The sequence below is a fragment of the Cupressus sempervirens genome, chromosome 11, assembly GCF_028749045.1.
Source record: "Cupressus sempervirens isolate cs-2001-9-10 chromosome 11, ASM2874904v1, whole genome shotgun sequence".
Lineage (NCBI taxonomy): Eukaryota > Viridiplantae > Streptophyta > Pinopsida > Cupressales > Cupressaceae > Cupressus > Cupressus sempervirens.
In genome coordinates this window covers 219,556,714-219,576,707 of record NC_143128.1, presented here as the reverse complement: position 1 = coordinate 219,576,707, position 19,994 = coordinate 219,556,714, and the positions used below count along the sequence as shown (strand labels likewise).

Sequence of the window (19,994 nt, the reverse complement as noted above, 5' to 3'; positions counted from 1 at the left end):
GGGGGTTATAGGGTGACCTATGACCCATTTTGACTCATTAAATGACAACATATGTCGCTAGGGGTCCTAGGAGCCCTAGGGACATATTCGAATCGTTCATATAGGTCAAAGGGGGTCATAGGTCACCCTGTGGCCCCCATTGACCTATTAAATGACGACTTATGTCCGTAGGGGTCTTAGGATCCCTAGGTACATATTAGAATCGTTCATATGAGTCAAAGGGGGTCATGGGGTGACTTATGACCCCCTTTGACCCATCAAATTACGAAATATATCCTTAGGGGTCCTAGGACCCCTAGAGACATATTCAAATCATTCATATAGGTGGAAATCCCTATGACCCCTTTTAACCCATTAAACGAAAACATATGTCCCCTAGGAAAATATTCGAATGGGTAATATGGGTCAAAGGGCCCTATGACCCTCTTTGACCCATTAAACGATGACATATGTCCCTAGGGGTCCTAGGACCCCTAGGGATATATTCGAATAGTTCATATGGTTCAAAGGTGGTCATAGGGTGACCTATGACCTCCTTTGACACATTAAATGATGACATATGCACCCAGGGGTCCTAGGACCCTTAGGGACATATTTGAATGGGTCATATGGGTGAAAGGAGGTCATAGGGTGTCCTATGACTCCCTTTGACTCATTAAATGATGACATATGTCCCTGGGGGTCCTAGGACTCTGAGGGACATATTAGAATGGGTCATATGAGTGAAAGGGGGTTATAGGGTGACCAATTAGCCCCTTTGACCCATTAAACGATGACATATGTCCTAGGGGGTCTTGGGAGCCCTAGGGACATATTCGAATGGGTCATATGGATCAAAGGGGGTCATAGGGTGAACTATGACCCCCTTTGACCCATTAAACGACGATATATGTCGCAGGGGGTCCTAGGACCCCTAAGGGCATATTCGAATGGGTCATATGGATCAAAGTAGGTCATGGGGTGACTGATGACCCCCTTTGACCCATTAAACAATGACATATGTCCCAGGGGGTCCTAAGACGCCTAAGGACATATTTGAGTGAGTCATATGTGTCAGAGGAGGTGATAGGGTGACCTATGACCCCCTTTGACCCATTAAAAAATGACATATGTCCCTCGGGGTCCTAGGACCCCCAAGGACATATTCGAATGGGTCATATTGGTCAAAGGGGGTCATAGGGTGACTTAAGACCTCCTTTGCCCCATTAAACAACGACATATGTCCTTGGGGGTTCTAGTATGCCCAAGGACATATTCGAAAGGGTCATATGAGTGAAAAGGGGTCATAGGGTGACCTATGACCCCCTTTGACCCATTAAACAACGACATATGTCCCTGGGGGTGCTAAGACCCCCAGAGACATATTCGAATGGGTCATATGGGTCAAAGGGGATCATAAGGTGACCTATGACCCCTTTTGACCCATTAAATGATGACATATGTCCCTAGGGGTCTTAGGACTTCGAGGGACATATTCAAATGGGTCATATAGGTCAAAGAGGGTCATAGAGTGATCTATGACCCCATTTGACCTATTAAATGATGACATGTCTTTGGGGGCCTAGTATGCCCAAGGACATATTCAAATGCGTCATATGGGTCAAAGGGGGTCATAGGGTGAGCTATGACCTCTTTTGACCCATTAAACAATGACATATGTCCCTGGGGGTCCTAGGACCCCAAGGGCCATATTTGAATGGGTCATATAGGTCGAAGGGGACCATAGGGTGACCTATGAGCCCCTTTGACCCATTAAACGATGAAATTTGTCCTTGGGGGTCTTAGGACCTTGAAGGACATATTCGAATGGGTCATATGGGTCAAAGGGGGTCATAGAGTGACCTATGACCCCCTTTGACTCATTAAATGATGACATATGTCCCTAGGGGTCCTAAGACCCCTAAGGACATATTCAAATGGGCTATATCGGTCAAAGGGGGTCATAGGGTAACCTATGACACCTTTTGACCCGTTAAATGATGAGATACGTCTCTAGGGTTCCTAGGACCCCTAGGGACATATTCAAATCGTTCATATTGTCAAAGGGGGTCATAGGCCCCTTTGACGCATTAAATGATGACATATCTCTCTAGGGGTCCTAGGAACCCTAAGGACATATTTTAATCAGTAATATGAGTCAAACGCAGTCATAGGTTACCTTATGACTCCCTTTGACCTTTTAAACGATGATATACATCCTTAAGAGTCCTACATATTTGAATAGTTCATATGGGTCAAAGGGGGTCAAAGGGTGACCTATGACACCCTTTGACCCATTAAAAGTCGACATATGTCTGTAAGGGTCATAAAATCCTTAGGGACATATTTGAATGGGTAATATGGGTCAAAAGGGGTCATAAGGTGATCTATGACCCTCTTTGGGCCATTAAATGATGACATATGTTCCTAGGGGTCCTAGGACCCGTAAGGACATATTCGAATTATTCATATGGGTCAAAGGGGGTCATAGGGTGACCTATGATGCCCTTTGACCCATTAAAGGATGACATATGTCTGGACATATTTGAATCTTTCATATGCGTCAAATGGGGTCATAGGTCACCCTATGACCCCCTTTGACACCTTAAATGACGACATATGTTCCTAGGGTTCGTAGGACCCGTAGGGACATATTCAAATGTGTAATATGAGTTAAATGATGACATATGTCCTTAGGGGTCATAAGACCCCTAAGGACATATTCGAATAGTTCATATGGGTCAAAGGGGGTCATAGGATGACCTATGATGCCCTTTGACCCATTAAAAGATGACATATGTCCCTAGGGGTCCTAAGACCCCTAGGGACATATTCAAATCATTGAATATGTTCCTAGGTGTCGTAGGACCACCAAGGACATATGTCATCGTTTAATAGGTCAAAGGGGGTCATAAGTCACCCTATGAACCTTTTTGACCCATATGACACATTCGAATATGTCCCTAGGGGTCCTAAAACCGCTAGAGAAATATGTCATCATTTAATGCGTCAAAGGAGGTCATAGGTCACCCTATGACCCCTTTTGACCCATATGAACCATTCGAATATGTCCCGAGGGGTCTTAGGACCCCTAAGGACATATGTGGTCATTTAATGGGTCAAAGAGGGTCATAGGTCACCCTATGACCCCCTTTGACCCATATGAATGATTCGAATATGTCCTTAGGTGTCCTAGGACCCCTAGGGACATATGTCGTTATTTAATTGGTCAAAGAGGGTCATAGGGTCCTTTGACCCATATTACCCATTCAAATATGTCCCTAAGGGTCCTAGGACCCCTAGGGACATATGTCATCATTTAATGGGTCAAAGGTGGTCATAGGGCCTTTGACTCATATGAATGATTCGAATATGTCCATAGGGGTCCTAAGACCCCAAGGGACATATGTCGTTGTTTAATGGATCAAATGGGGTCATAAGTCACCCTATGACCCCCTTTGACCCATATGAATGATTCAAATGGACCTCTAGGGACATATTCAAATGGGTAATATGGGTCAAAAGGGGTCATAAGGTGACCTATGACCCCTTTTGTCTCATTAAAGGACTACATACATCTGTGGGGGTCCTAAGACCTGTAGGGACATTCGAATCATTCATATCGGTCAAAGGGTTTCATAGGTCACCCTATGGCAGCATTTGATCCACTAAATGATGACATATGTCTCTAGGGGTACTAAGACCCTTGGAGAGATATTTGAATTGTTCATATGGGTCAAAGGGGGTCATAGGGTGTCTTATGACCCCCTTTGACCCATTAAATGATGACATATGTCCCTTGGGGTCCTAGGACCCCTATGGACATATTCGAATCATTCATATGGGTCAAAGGCCCTATGATCACCTTTGACCCATTAAATGATGAGATATGTCCCTAGGGGTCCTAGGACCCCTAGGGACATATTCGAATGGGTAATATGGGTCAAAGGACCCTATGACCCTCTTTGACCCATTAAATGATGACATATGTCCTTAGGGGTCCTAAGACCCCTAAGGACATATTCGAATCGTTCATATGGGTCAAAGAGGGTCATTGGTCTCTTTGACCCATTAAATGACTCATTAAACGATGACATATGTCGCAGGGGGTCCTAGGGACCCTAAGGACATAGTCGAATGGGTCATATGGGTCAAAGTGGGTCATGGGGTGACCGATGACCCTCTATGACCCATTAAACGACAACATATGACCCAGGAGGTCCTAAGACCCCTAAGGACATATTCAAATGGGTCATATGTGTCAAAAGAGGTAATAGGGTGACATATGACCCCCTTTGACCCATTAAAAAATGACATATGTCCCTGGGGGTCCTAGGACCACGAGGGACATATTCGAATGGGTCATATGGGTCAAAGGGGGTCATAGGTTGACCAATGACACCCTTTGACCTATTAAACGATGACATATGTCCCAAGGGGTCCTAGGACCCTTAAGGACATATTCAAATGTGTCATATGGGTCAAAGGGGGTCATAGGGTGACCTATGACCCCCTTTAACCCATTAAACGACAACATATGTCCCAAGGGGTCCTAAGACCTCTAGGGACATATTCGAATGGGTAATATGGGTCAAAGGGGGTCATAAGGTGACCTATGACCCCCTTTGACCTATTTAATGATGACATATGTCCATAGGGGTCCTAGGACTACTAAGGACATATTCGAATCGTTCATATGAATCAAAGAGGGTCATAGGGTGAGCTATTACCCCATTTGACATATTAAAGGATGACATATGTCCTAGGGGCATATTCAAATCGTTCATATGGGTCAAAGCAGGTCATAGGTCACCCTATGACCCCCTTTGACCTATTAAATGATGACATATGTCCCTAGTGGACTTAGGTCCATTAGGGACATTTTCAAAGGGGTAATATGGGTCAAAGGGGGTCATAGGGTGACCTATGACCCTCTTTGAACGATTAAATGACATATGTCTCTAGGGGTCCTAGGACCTCTAGTGACATATTCGAATGGGTCATATGGGTCAAAAGGGGTCACAGGGTGATCTATGACCCCTTTTGACCCATTAAATGATGACATATGTACCTTGGGGTCATAAGACCCCTAGGGACATATTCGAATGGGTTATATGGGTCAAAGGGGGTCATAGGGTGACCTTTGACCCTCTTTGACCCATTAAAGGTCGACATATGTCTCTAGGGATCCTCGAAACCCTAAGGACATATTCGAATGGGTAATATGAGTCAAAGGGTGTCATAGGGTGACCTATGACCCCTTTGACCTTTTAAACGACAACATATGTCCCTAGGACCCCTAGGGACATATTCGAATGCCCTAGGGACATATTCGAATGGGTAATATGGGTAAAAAGTTGTCATAGGGTGACCTATAACCCCCTTTGACCCATTAAAAAATGAGATATGTCCCTAGGGGTCCTAGGACTCGTAGGGACATATTCAAATCGTTCATATGGGTCAAAGAGGGTCATACGGTGACTTATGACTCCCTTTGACCCATTAAAGGATGACATATGTGTCGAGGGGTCTAGGACCCCTGGGGACATATTCAAATCGTTCATATGGGTCAAAGGGGGTCATAGGTCACCTTATGACCCCCTTTGACTCATTAAATGATGACATATGTCCCTAGGGGTCCTAAGACCCCTAGGGACATATTCGAATCGTTCATATGGGTCAAAGGGGGTCATAGGGTGACTGATGACCCCCTTTGACCCATTAAACGATGACATATGTCTCTAGGGGTCCTATGACCCCTAGGGACATATTTGAATCATTCATATGGGTGAAAGGGGGTCATAGGTCATATGGGTGAAAGGGGGTCATAGTGTGACCTATGACCCCCTTTGACCCATTAAACGACAACATATGTCCCTAGGGGTCCTAGGACCCCTAGGGACATATTCGAATGGGTACTATGGGTCAATTGGCCCTATGAATTTTTTTGATCCATTAAACGATGAAATATATCTCTATGGGTTCTAGGACCCCTAGGGACATATTAGAATTGTTCATAAGGGTCAAAGGGTGTCATAGGGTTACCTATGACCCTCTTTGACCAATTAATCGATGACATATGTCCCTGGGGGTCTTAGGACCCTAAGGGACATATTTGAATGGTTCATATGGGTCAAAGGAGGTCATAGGGTGACTTATGACCCCCTTTATCCCATTAAATGACGACGTATGTCCCTAGGGATCCTAGGACCCCTAGGGACATATTCGAATGAGCCATATGGGTCAAAGGGGGTCGTAGGGTGACCTATGACCCCCTTTGACCCATTAAATGATGACATATGTCCCTAAGGGTCCTAGGACCCCTAGGGACATATTTGAATCATTCAAATGGGTCACCCATTAAATGACCACATTTTTTCCTAGGTGTCTTAGGATCCTTAGGGACATATTCAAATCATTCATATAGGTCAAAAGGGGTCATATGTTGACCTATTACCCTCTTTGACCCATTAAATGATGACATATGTCTCTAGGCATCCTAGGACACTTAGGGACATATTCGAATGTTCATATGGGTCAAAGGGGGTTATAGGGTGACCTATGACCGCTTTGATCCATCAAAGGATGATATATGTCCTTAGGGGTCCTAAGAACCCTAGGGACATATTTGAATCATTCATATGGGTCAAAGGGAGTCATAGGTTACCTTATTACCCCCTTTGACCCATTAAACGACGACATATGTCCCTTGGGGTCTTAGGACCCCTAGGGACATATTCGATTCGTTCATATCGGTCAAAGGGGGTCATAGGGTGACCTATGACCTCCTTTGACCCATTAAAGGATGACATATGTTCTTTGGGTTCCTAAGACCCCTAGGGACATTCAAATCATTCATATGGGTCAAAGGGGGTCATCGGTCACCCTATTGCCCCCTTTGACCCATTAAATGATGACATATGTCCCTTGGGGTCCTAGGACCCCTAAAGACATATTTGAATCGTTTATATGGGTCAAAGGGGTTCATAGGGTGACTTATGACCCTCTTTGACCCAAATCATAGGGTGAGCTATGATGCTCTTTGACCCATTAAATGATGACATATGTCTCTAGGGGTCCTAGGACCCCTAAGGACATATTCGAATGGGTAATATGGGTCAAAAGGGGTCATAGGGTGACATATGACCCCCTTTGATCCATTAAACAACGACATATGTCCCTAGAGGTCCTAGGACCCCTAAGGACATATTCAAATCATTTATATTGGTGAAAGGGGGTCATAGGGTGACCTATGACCCCCTTTGACCCATTAAACAATGACATATGTACTTGGGGGTCCTAGGACCCCTAAGAATATATTCGAATGGGTCATATGGGTCAAAGGGGTTCATAGGGTAACCTATGACCCCCTTTGACCCATTAAACGATGACATATGTCCCTTGGTGTCCTACTACCCCTAGGGACATATTTGAATGAGTCATATGGGTCAAAGGAGGTCATAGGGTGACCAATGACCACCTTTGACCCATTAAATGATGACATATATCCCAGGGGGTCCTATGACCCCTTGGGACATATTCAAATTTGTCATATGGGTCAAAGGGGGTCATAGGGGGGCCTATGACCCCCTTTGACCCATTAAACGATGACATATGTCCCAGGGGGTCCTAAGACCCCTAGGGACATATTCAAATGGGTCATATGGGTCAAAGTGGGTCATAGGGTGACCTATGACCTCCTTTGACCCATTAATTGATGATATATTCGAATCATTCATATGAGTCAAAGGGGGTCATAGGTCATCCTATGACCCTCTTTGACCCATTAAATGATGACATATGTCTGTAGGGGTCCTAGGATCCCTAAGGACATATTCGAATGGGTAATATCGGTCAAAGGGGCTGTTTGACCCATTAAATGATGACATATGTCCCTAGGGGTCCTAGGACCCCTAAGGACATATTCAAATCGTTCATATGAATCAAAGGGGGCCATAGGGTGACCTAGACCCCGTTTGACCCATTAAACTACGACATATGTCTCTACAGGTCCTAGAACCCTTAGGGACATATTCAAATTGTTCATATAGGTCAAAGGGGGTCATAGGATGACCTATGACCCCCTTTGACCCATTAATTGACGACATATGTCCCTAGGGGTCTTAGGATCCCTAGGGACATATTCAAATCGTTCATATGGGTCAAAGGGTGTCATAGGGTGACCTATGGCCCCATTTGTAACAATATATATATTAATACTATATTGTATTAGAATAATAATAATAATATAAATAAACACAAAATATTTACACTGTTATATCTATAGTAATAATATTAATACTATTACAGGTATAATAATAATATTGATACTATAGCTATATTAATACTATATATTAATGCTGCTATATATTAATACTGTTATATATTAATACTATTGATACTTTATATTAATACTATTATACTATTAATACTCTTATATATTAATACTATTATACTATTAGCTTAGTAATAAACCAAAGTCAGTTTCCCTCCAATGATTTTCATAATATAAATATAATTATGGAAAAGGAGGGAAATTATAACAAGTTTTCCCCCCAAAAATTCACTTTGCAAAATTGGATATCCGATTTCAAATTGGATATCCGATCTAGGATGGGATATTCGATTTCAAATTGGATATCCGATTTCAAATCGGATATCTGATTTTACTGGCACCAATTTTCAATACTTCCCTATCCCTGCAAACCCGACAACATCACTTTTTCACTTCTTTTTCCACGGGTTTTGTAAAAAGTCATGTTTTGGAGCCCAACCAATCGAAAAAAATTCAAAAATATAACCTTAGGTGTTCGAATTTATCATCTTAATGGGGAGCAGCAGTTGTCGAAAGGATAAACACAAAAAGAAGATATCCATTGAAGACATTGCAGCATATAGGGAAAGGGACAAAATGGAACACTGAAGAAAAAGACAAGGTATGCTAAATATCAGTCAAGTTGACGATGAATAAATCGAAGGTGAAATCATAGAGTCAGATAATGAATATATACAGTTGGGGAATGAAAATGTACCTATTGAAAATGATAATGCCGAAATTGAAAATTTGGAGAATGAAAATTTTGAAGAAGAAATGCCACCAAGTCATAATCCAAATTGCATAATTGACCATTTCGAAAATGACAATGCATAGGAACCTAATGCACAAGAAACTTACATATCTCCTAATTATAATCGACATGAACATTCTAAAAAACCAAAATGGATAATTGAAATTGATGAAACGATTATTACTAGTTTGGAAGAAAAAAATCATAAAGAACCATTCAGTTATGGGCTTCAAGACTATATCAGATGTTTTTCGGCAACAAGACGGTGGTAGAGAAATGTCATCTTTTCATGCACTTATTAAAGATGCAAAAGATGAGACCTATGCTTTCCAAATTGAAGATTCATGTCAATAAAAAGTTGGAAAGAAATTCCATTATTATGAAGAATCTTTTCAGTGCTCTCAATATCATTGGGAAAAATAGCAGAGAGAAGGATAATAGAGCTACTCGAAGGGTTATTACAACCTCTTTGCTAAGTCATCATTTGAGAAAGGGTGGATATATGAGACAAAATTGTATTGATTTGAATCTAAATCATACTACTTTGAGAAGAGCACTTAGTCGACGAGAGAAAATTGATGATCCTCTTCAAAATGAAACATGGGCATGTGCTGGGAGACTTCCACATTTTGATAAGAAGCTATCCGGTGATGTGAAGGAAGCAATTACACAATTTTGGCACTCTAACTCACGAGTATCACCCAATGCTAAAGACATCTTAAAGTTGATAATTAGCATCAGAGACCACACACCACATCCTAAACACCATTTGGAGGTAAGACAAACTATGTTGTTCAAACAATTTAGAGAGAGTCATCCAAGTCTTCATATATCACAAAGGGCTTTTGAATCTTTGAAGCCATTTAATTGTGTGCCACTCAAAATTTGAAATACATGTTGTTGTAAATATCATGTTGAATTTTTTATGCACCATGAACTATTATGCTCCATCCGTTCTACTTTGCATAGTAAAGAAATGTTGGAAGATTGTGGGGCTAGTGGGCTTCCAAAATTATCAAGAGACTTGCTAGATCAACTCTTATGTCGTAGAGTTGGTGGTTGTTCCTTTTATAGAAATGCTTCCTTAAATGAGAAGTGTTCAAAATGTGGTGGCTTATCCAAGTTTGACACATGTTTCCATGAGGGGTGCGAACAAGATCTTGGAAAGACAATACTAGAAAAAAGGGTATATGAAACAGTGAAATACACATTGAAGAGTGGGAGTGAGAGCTCTAGATGTGAATTGGTTGGAAAAGATATCAGTGTGGCTAATTTTATTTTAGATTTCAAGGCAAATCTTTTTTACAAGTATGCAAGACATAGTTACAGGTCTCAGTGGTTGGATCAACAATTTAGAACGTGTAAGGAGACTTTTCCCATTGGTACTATTATATCAGTTATTGATTTTGCTGAGAACTACACATTGCAACCTCAAAATGAGACACAATCTCAATTTTACAACTCCATTTAGATTGCAATTTTTGTTCACATAACATATATACATGCCCCTAATAGTGCAGAAGATAAATGAAATATTATTAGAGAGTATCATTTTTATATGAGTGATGATAGATCTCACTCTCACGAGTTTGTGAAACATTGTTTCAATAATTTTTTTGATTTCCTACATGAGCATGCAATTGCTATGGATAGACATATCATTTGGTCAGATAACTGTACAGGTCAATTTAAGAATGCTCGCATGTTTTATTGGTTGTGTAGGATGCACATAGAGAGAGGGGTGCCTCATATTTGAAGTTTTTTTGAGTCTAGCCATGGAAATGGGGAGCATGATGGAGTAGGGGCATGTGTGAAGAGAGCTCTAGTTAAGGAGCAACTGAAGATTTCAACAACAAAGTTTCTTGATGCTTGTAGCATTGTTGATTGGTGTAGTTTAACATTATCACAGGGGGGGACTCTTGATTCAGTGGTACGCAGGTTCTTTTGGTTGGTTGAGGAAGGGTCCATAGGTGATAGATTAGATTGTGCTACAGTGAGAGACTCATCAAAAATAAATTTATTTCGGAGCTCTGATTCTAGTACATGGACCATTTGGACACGACAACTAGCTTGTTTTTGTCGTACTTGTTTTCAGTGTGATTGGGATCATTGTGAGTCAAGTGAGTGGGTGGACACATGGGATCCACATTATCTTACTCCATTGTCTATCATACCCTCTATAAAAAATGATCACATGGAAAGTTCACTTGAGCATAACCATCTATCAGATATACTTCAGCCAGGACATGTCTTTGCATTGGTTGCACCACAGGGGAATGATGAGAAATCCGATTATTAGTTAGCACGTTATGGAAGAGGTAAAAAAAAACTTGCACAACCAATCACAGATGATGATGGATTCACATATCCTACTGGTTCAGTGGTTGTTGCTGGAACATGGCTGCGGACATACATGCTTAGAAGGAATGAAATTACTGCATTTGAAGACTATTAGAAGCACAAAGTAATTCTTATATATTCTTATCTTATTATAGCAACAAATGTAAAGTTATTGAAGCATCAATGAAGTCCAAAAGTAAAAGAGCTTTTTACTATTGCTAATGCTGATCATGAAGTCCTGTTGGAGATGCTGAAACAGAGAGAGGACCCTATTGGAATACTCGACTAGGTATATATACTTCTTATGTTATTTTCTTCATAATGATTTAATCAATTGATGATTATCTTGTTTAATACAATAAGTTACTAATTTTTTTATGATATTGGAATGTAGGAACATCATAAAGATTTGGAGGGGGGTGGTATTGGGGAGAATTTTTAAAATTTATAATGTATTATGATGTAAAATGTGTACTTTTTTTTGTATATGGCTTTTGTATTTTGGTAGGTTCTTTGTAAGGAATTATAAGAGGAAGATATTGAACAAGTTCTTGCAAATCATATTTTCATGTGATACAAGGCTATAAGGACAATTTTAAGAGCATTTATAACTATATCAAAGATAATTTCTTGCGAATATCTTATTACAAGTTTGGCTTTTTCCTTATTTGACATAAAGCTGACTTTATGATTATTAAAACTATTTTTATCAAACTAATCAAATAAGAAAAATCTAGAAAGTAAGGGTGAACAAATAGAATACTACGTGATTTGACTTTTTTAAAAATTTGATGTAATTCTTCCCAAATTTAATTTGAAAAAGATTCATTATTGCAATTGTCTACAATTTTTTGGGCCTTATTGAAATGACCATGTCCATGACATGTATGACACCAAACATTCAATTCTCTCTTGATATAAGGTTATCTCTCATGCTAAGATTGCTAAGTAAGATCATGAAATGATTTTAAGATTCCTTTAATTGTGGATGTTCACTTAGTGAAATAATGTGATTTTCTAGTAATCACTTAGGTGACTTACAAATCTTGGGTTCTTTGGCAATCCTGCATTCTAACAAGGTGGTTGGTGAGTGCTCCCATGGAATCATTCACCCATCCTCTAAATTATCTATGTAATCTTTATCTTAATTCCACCTCCTTATTCTTAGGAATTTTTTATCATTCTAGGACTTCTTTCTTTTGGATAGGTGGATTTCACAATGTTTGAACCCTTGATATTTCCACCTTCATCGTTTGTAATTCTTCTTTTTCAACTTCATCTTTGGGTTTGATCCTTGGAGCAATCGCTTGCATGCATTAACATCTTCCATGGCATATTAAGTCCATTTCCTTGCACAACTTGATCATCATTAGGATCACTTCATTGATGGGAATATTATCTTTGCATTCTTTTGTGCCCTCAACCTCAAACTTTGTTATAAGCCTTGACCATCAATTGGTCCAATAAAGTGGATTTTTGGTAAATTTCATGTTTTTTAGGTAAGTCTATATTTTTAGAACATTATTAGGGTACCTAGGAGTTTTTAGAGTCCATCTGCAATCAAATTTGTGATAAAACTTGTCTTAGCGCAAAAAATTGCATGCAATTTTCTTGACAACTTTTCAAAATCTAACTTCTAATGGCTAGAACTATTCAAATCATCAGTGCCATTAGCTCCAGGTGGGTGGGTGAACCCTAGTGACCCCCTTGTTCTGGCCACAGAGACCATCCATCATCATCAACCACCCCGTACCGAGGAGTCCCCAAGGTTCTCTAAGTGCGTTTTGAGGTCAATCTTCTGAGGGTCATAACTCAGACCTCGTGAGGACTATCGATGAACTGTTGAATGCTATAGGATGGTGATGTTGAGACCTAAAATGACCTATCTCATTTTTGAGAGATCACATTCTATTTGGATTCGGCATAGCAATCTCGCTCGATGCCAAAAATCGTAGTGTGCCTCAGTTCATAGGTGCACCACAGCGCAACTTTGAAACCGCTGATCTTGGCATCGAATCATCAGTGCCACTAGCTCTGGGTGGGTGGGTGAACCCTAGTCATACTCTTGTTCCAGCCATGGAGACCATCAATCATTCGCAACCACCTTGTACTGAGGAGTCCCCAAGGTTCTCTAAGTGCATTTTGAGGTCGATCTTTCGAGGGCCATAACTCAGAGCTCATGAGGGCTATAGATGAACGATCAAATGGTACAGGAAAATGATGTTGAGGCCTACGATAATCTATCTCATTTCCAAGAGATCACATTCTATTTGGATTCAGCACAGTGGTCTCGCTCGATGCCAAAACTCACAGTGTGCCTTAGTTCATAGGTGCACCACAACATAACTTTGAAACTGCTGATCTCGACATCGAATCGTCAGTGCCATTAGCTCTGGGTGGGTGGGTGAACCCTAGTCATACCTTTGTTCCAGCCACAGAGACCATCCATCATCCACAACCACCCCGTACCAAGGCATCTCTAGGGTGCTCTAAGTGCATTTCAAGGTCGATCTTCTAAGGGTCATAACTGGGAGCTCATGAGGACTATCAATGAACTGTCAAATGCTATAGGATGGTGGTGTTGAGACCTAAAATTACCTATCTCATTTTTGAGAGATCACATTCCGTTTGGATTCAGAACAATGATTTCACTCGATGCCAAAACTCACAGTGTGCCTTAGTTCATAGTTGCACCACAGCGCAACTTTGAAACTGCTAATCTTGGCATCGAATCATCAACACCATTAGCTCTGAGTGGGTGGGTGAACCCTAGTCAGACTCTTGTTCTAGCCATGAAGACCATCCATTGTTCGTGGCCACCCCATACCGAGGAGTCCCCAATGTTCTCTAAGTGCATTTTGAGGTCGATCTTCCAAGTGTCATAACATGAAACTTGTGATGGCTATCGATGAACTGTCAAATTCTATAGGAAAATGATGTTGAAATCTAAAATAACCTATCTCATTTTTGAGAGATCACATTCCATTTGGATTCGGCACAACAATCTCGCTCAATGCCAAAACTAGCAGTGTGCCTCAGTTCATAGGTGCACCATAGCGTAAATTTGAAACCGTTGAAACCGCTGATCTTGGCATCAAATTGTCAATGCCATTAGCTCTGGGTGGGTGGGTGAACCCTAGTCACACCCTTGTTCTAGCCACAGATACCATCCGTCATTCGTGGCTACCCTGTACCAAGGAGTCTCCAAGGTGCTCTAAGTGCATTTTGAGGTTGATCTTTCAAGGTACTTATATGTCCTCTATTCCTATTATTATCTGTAGAATTCACACATCTTTTTTTATGTTATTACAGTTTATCTTTAAAAGACAAAATATATGTTAAAAGCATTTAGTTAGCTCAACCACTCAGAATAAGACTTTTCTAGTGCCAGGGACATTGAGAATAAATATTGAATTCATATGGAATGTGTTGTGTATAATTGGAAGTTCTTTAATTCATTGTGTCATTATTTTGGGTTACTTATATGATTATTTTTAGAAAGCTCTTAAATTAGCACTAATATGCATTGAAGAATGATTAAAGGAATATGAATTGAGGAATACTCACTATAAGTATTTTATGAATGATAAAGGGAAAAACTCTTACCCACATACATAGTGATGAAGATCTCTCGGGTTCGGGAATAAATGAACATTCATTCCTACTACTTTAGTTAATCTCAGGAGTTTTTTTTTTAATGTTCAACTAAATCGTCTCATATATTTAAACTTTCAATTTCTCCACTTGCTAAGATTTTCAAATAAATCCTTGAAATATGGGCATCAATAATATGAATCATATAATATTTACAAACCATTACTCATATAATATGAATCAATAATAAAATTTTGAACTCTAAAATTATACCATTTATTAATAATGAATATATCAAAATAGACCAGCATATCCATAGACAAAGAACTCAAATATATATCAAAATACATAGATCCGTATACAAAGTGTGGCTGATCATGCCATCAAAATGTGTATAATATCAATGTTTCTATATACAATGTGGAATATGCCATCTTAAAATGTCTCATGATGCATCCTACAATAACTATACTACCCTAGGGTGCTGGTGGATGATCAAAATGTAGCCTCTTCACTGCACTAGGTGGATCGGATGCCTCCTACATAAACAAAAATGGAAAACCCAAAGTTAGACTACTAAATTTATATGATTCTTTGTATCTAACATTGAATTACTCAAATGCATAATGATCTTTTTTGTAATGAAAATTTATACTATAAAAATTTCATAATAAATACCTCTTTCATCAACCTCCTGCGCCGGTCAGGAGTCCTCTCATATGCCCTCGACAATGCTTCTACCTCTCTGATTGTGGGTTGTATATGTTCAAATATGTTTGTCAAATGAATCTACAATTTAAATTATAATATTATAATTCATAGCATGCTAAATTTATAACATATTTAATCATGAATTCAAACTACAACTTACTATTGTAGGCTCCTCCTTAGGAAAGAGTGGTCGCATCATCAAATCTACATAACTCTCCCGTTGGACCTCATGTGCACTAGGAGTCTCCTATGAGATACAAAATAGTAGTTGTTAATATCATGGAAATCAGTTTTGAATTTATTTATGAAGATAAGGATAATAAAAAATAAATGATACTTATACATATAGTGGGGCTCTGAGTGCGAATGAAAATCCCTAATGGTCTATGATGCAGAATCTATACATGGTCATCGCTAGTAGCCACACCCTATATACAATAAAGAATGTAATTAAATGAGATTATCACAAACATTTTACAAGAATGCATTGATATTTAATTAAATAGAAAGCACCTAATTACCTTTCCTTTGTCAATGCGTGCTGGCTCACCCTCCGCACTTTGTCCCCCTGAGACAGCTGCTACCTGCAAGATAAAAGAAAGTTTAGCAACGATATATGCTACAATATCAAATTTTAAAAAAATGCGAACACAACATAATGTACCATAGATGTCTCAAGGACAAATGAAATGGCTGAGAGCATGGCATCATCAATCTATCTAAGCTCCCCCTCGGTCATCAACTAAACATGAATGGAGATCACATACATATTAAAGTCAATATGGCTTAAAAATTAAAATTACTCTATTATAAAAATTAACTTTAAATTGCATATGTCATAACAAAAAAAATGTATACATGTACTGACACTAAAGGAGTCCATGCAGAGGCATACCCCTCCTCTCTCGCATCAGGGTCTGTAGCCTCTGCATGTGTGTCTAGTGTATCCTCACCTAATACAAAATGATACTCAAGAAGATCACCTATGGGACCCAGGAAAATATTCTTGTATGTAATGCAAGTGTGAGGCACACAAACGTGTGATGAGCTAGCCAATGATGAACTAGCACCAACATCATCAACACGAGGAGGCAAGACTGACCTAGCTTGAGATATCATTAGGCTACTCAGCCTATGAATGGCTCTGATGGTCTGAGAGCTAGCCTCTATCATAATATCTAGATGTTGCAATCAAGGAGGAGGGGAGATATTAGTGGGGGGGACAAAAGTGCCAGCTTTCTTCCGCTGAGAAGACGGTCTATCCTGAGGAGCTCCTAGTCCTAAGCCCATGTTGGGCTTCATGCTCCAATAGTTCACCTTAAGTTTCAACACAAATTCTGCATATAATTTTGTAAGGAAATAAAATGGCATGTCTAAATTTCCATGTGGAGGGATATCAAAGACCATCCACCAATGATCCCAAAAGTTTTCACGTATGGCATCATTTGTGCACCATTTAATGGATAGTTTGGATTTTTTTGGGTCGACTGGTAAACCCATTTTTAGGTTTGCAAAAATGCTAGCCAAAACTTCTTTGGTTATGTTGAGGGCCGCAATCTCATCATAGTCCAAAACATCATCAAAGATCGCGTGCATTTCATCAGGCCAACGAAGAGCGGCATTTTGTTGGTTTGTAAGGGTTTCGATGTTATCCACTATGGTGTTTAATGTGGATACCATAGGAGCTAATATGGGTACATTATTATATGTTCTATGCAAACCTCTCAACTCGATGAGATTCTCATTTATCAAATCTTCAATTCGAGGAGGGTTTTGAGGGGGTAGAGGATCATTTGGTGGACGGTTTTGTGGGGGTATTGGATCATTTGGTGGGGGGTTACGAGAAATATTATTTTGTGCCTCATTGTCATCATTCTGATGAGCCATTCCTATTGAATTGCAAAACGTAATATATATTTTACAAAAACCTTAATTTTAACCAATTCTTTCAAAAAAACCCTAGATTCAACTAAAAGAAACAAAACTATGCTAAAATCTATTCAATTTAGATTAAAAATGAATTAAAAAAAAAAAAAAAAATTACTTGAATATCTGATATCTGATCTAAAATTTGATATCCAATATATAAGCCAATATCGGTTGTGACTGGCCTCAAAATGCGAAATATACAAGCCGCGGGTCTGTGTTTTTTTTATAAGTGCTGATAGATATTGGATATCCGATATTGAATCGAATATCTAATATAATATCGAATATCTGATATAATATCGGATATTTGATATCGCAAATCTCATATTTTTTATAACGCAAATCATTTTACATAACATATGATATATTATATTATATTTTAAATTATGTTATATTATTATATTATTATAATATAATATTATTATAATAGAATAATATTATTATATTATATATTATTTTTTATTATATATTATATTATAATATAAAATATTATATTATATAATAATAATATTATCATATTATATTATTATAATGTATTATATTATTATAATTTATAATATATTATACTTTTTATTATATATTATATTATAATATATTACTTTTTTATTATAATATTATATTTTTATATATATATAATATATCATTTCTATATATTATAATATTAAATATTATATTATATTATTATAATATAATATTATTATTATAGTATAATATTATTATAATATAATATTATTATTATAATATAATATAATATAATAATAATAATAATATTATATATTATATTATAATGTATTGTATTATATTATACTATTATAAGTAATATTTCTTATATTATTATCGTATAATTTGAATATTCGATATGTTATCGGATATCCGATAAGGGTCGGCCTTACCTTCCAGGTTTGGTACCTGGATAGGTGGAAAAAAGTCAGAGCGAATTTTGAAGCGCTTTTAGACGTCTTCAAACTCTATTTTTTCACATCACCACTTTTTGGTGCACCATGATCTTGCACATACGCCCTAATAGTAAAGCCTCATACTCTACTATATTATTGGTAAATGGGAAACTTAAAGTAAAGGAAAATTTCTATGTTATTGCTACCAGAGTTATCAACAAAATACCTGCCCCAAATCCATCCTTGCAACATTCACCATCAAAAAACATGGTCTATAAATCACCTTAGTCTATTTTTGTGTCAGCTTCTATTTCTATCTAAGACTTATACTTGGATTTCTTCAGAGTCAAAACCTCAACTTAGAATGTATTAATATCTATATCCACAGAGTTTGTCATATTGTCCTCTACATCTTCTTCTATCATGTATATACTTTTAGGCTCCCTACTTACTTTCATCGAATTCCCCTCAATGTTAAAAGTAGGAAATGATAAATCACACTGTAGACTCGTTCCCATGGTAGAACTCCACTTTCTAGATAACAACATGCCATATTGAGGTGGAATGTCAACAACCAACACACTCATATTAAGTTCTTTGTCAGTACATGCTATTAATCTATATGGTAAAGAAATAATAGTACCTATGACTATCACTTCTCTTTTATCCATAGCACAACATCTTCCTTGAGCAGTGTCTACCTTCATACCCGATTCCTTCATTATTTCAAAAGGCATCATAGTATTGGAAGCACTAGAGTCAATCATGCAATTTTAAATGTTTTACCAATTACTGAAATACTGAAGAAAAATGGCTCAACATTTCCCAAACATTGATTTACAAAATTATCTAAAAACATCTAAGGAATTTGAGACACAACTACTTCAGCTTCATTTTCCTTTACCTTTTCTTTACTGCTTTCTTTGGGACTATGATTTTCATTACACTCATGTCTCACATTTATACCAGTATTTCCCAACAATGCTAAAGCTTTATTTCTATGTTCAGGGATCCTTAACAATTCAAACAAAGGGACTTTGACAATGATTTGTGATAACATTGTAGTCATATCTATAGAAGAATCTGATGGGCTATCAATAAAAATACTCCTTTTGTCATGATGTTTATCAAAAATATTTACAACACCTTGGTGATTCTTGTCACTTGTAATCATTTTTTTTAGTATCTTCTCATCTAACTTCTTTGGGGAATTATTTGGGGATTCAAAAACCTTGGGATTATCCTCCTTCTTTGGTTCCCACATTTTATTTGTAATTTTAACCTTCTCAGTAGGGATCTCTTTAGGCTTCATAGCTTCCCCTTTTCTAGGATTAACTCCCTTTATGAACATACTAGCCACCTTATCATTTCCCTATTTTTTAGCCATGTTTCTAGTCTGTACTTGAGCTATCATGTTTGCAGTAATTTGGTCAATCTCTTCCCTAGAGGGCTTCCTTAAAGTGATTTCTTTTTTGGC

At 38.3% G+C, this 19,994-nt stretch overlaps 1 pseudogene; it reads right to left on the bottom strand.

Annotated features, from left to right (window-relative positions):
• LOC149528951 (cell division cycle 20.2, cofactor of APC complex-like) overlaps positions 1–19,994 on the bottom strand; it is an 88,751-nt pseudogene that overhangs the window by 61,307 nt on the left and 7,450 nt on the right.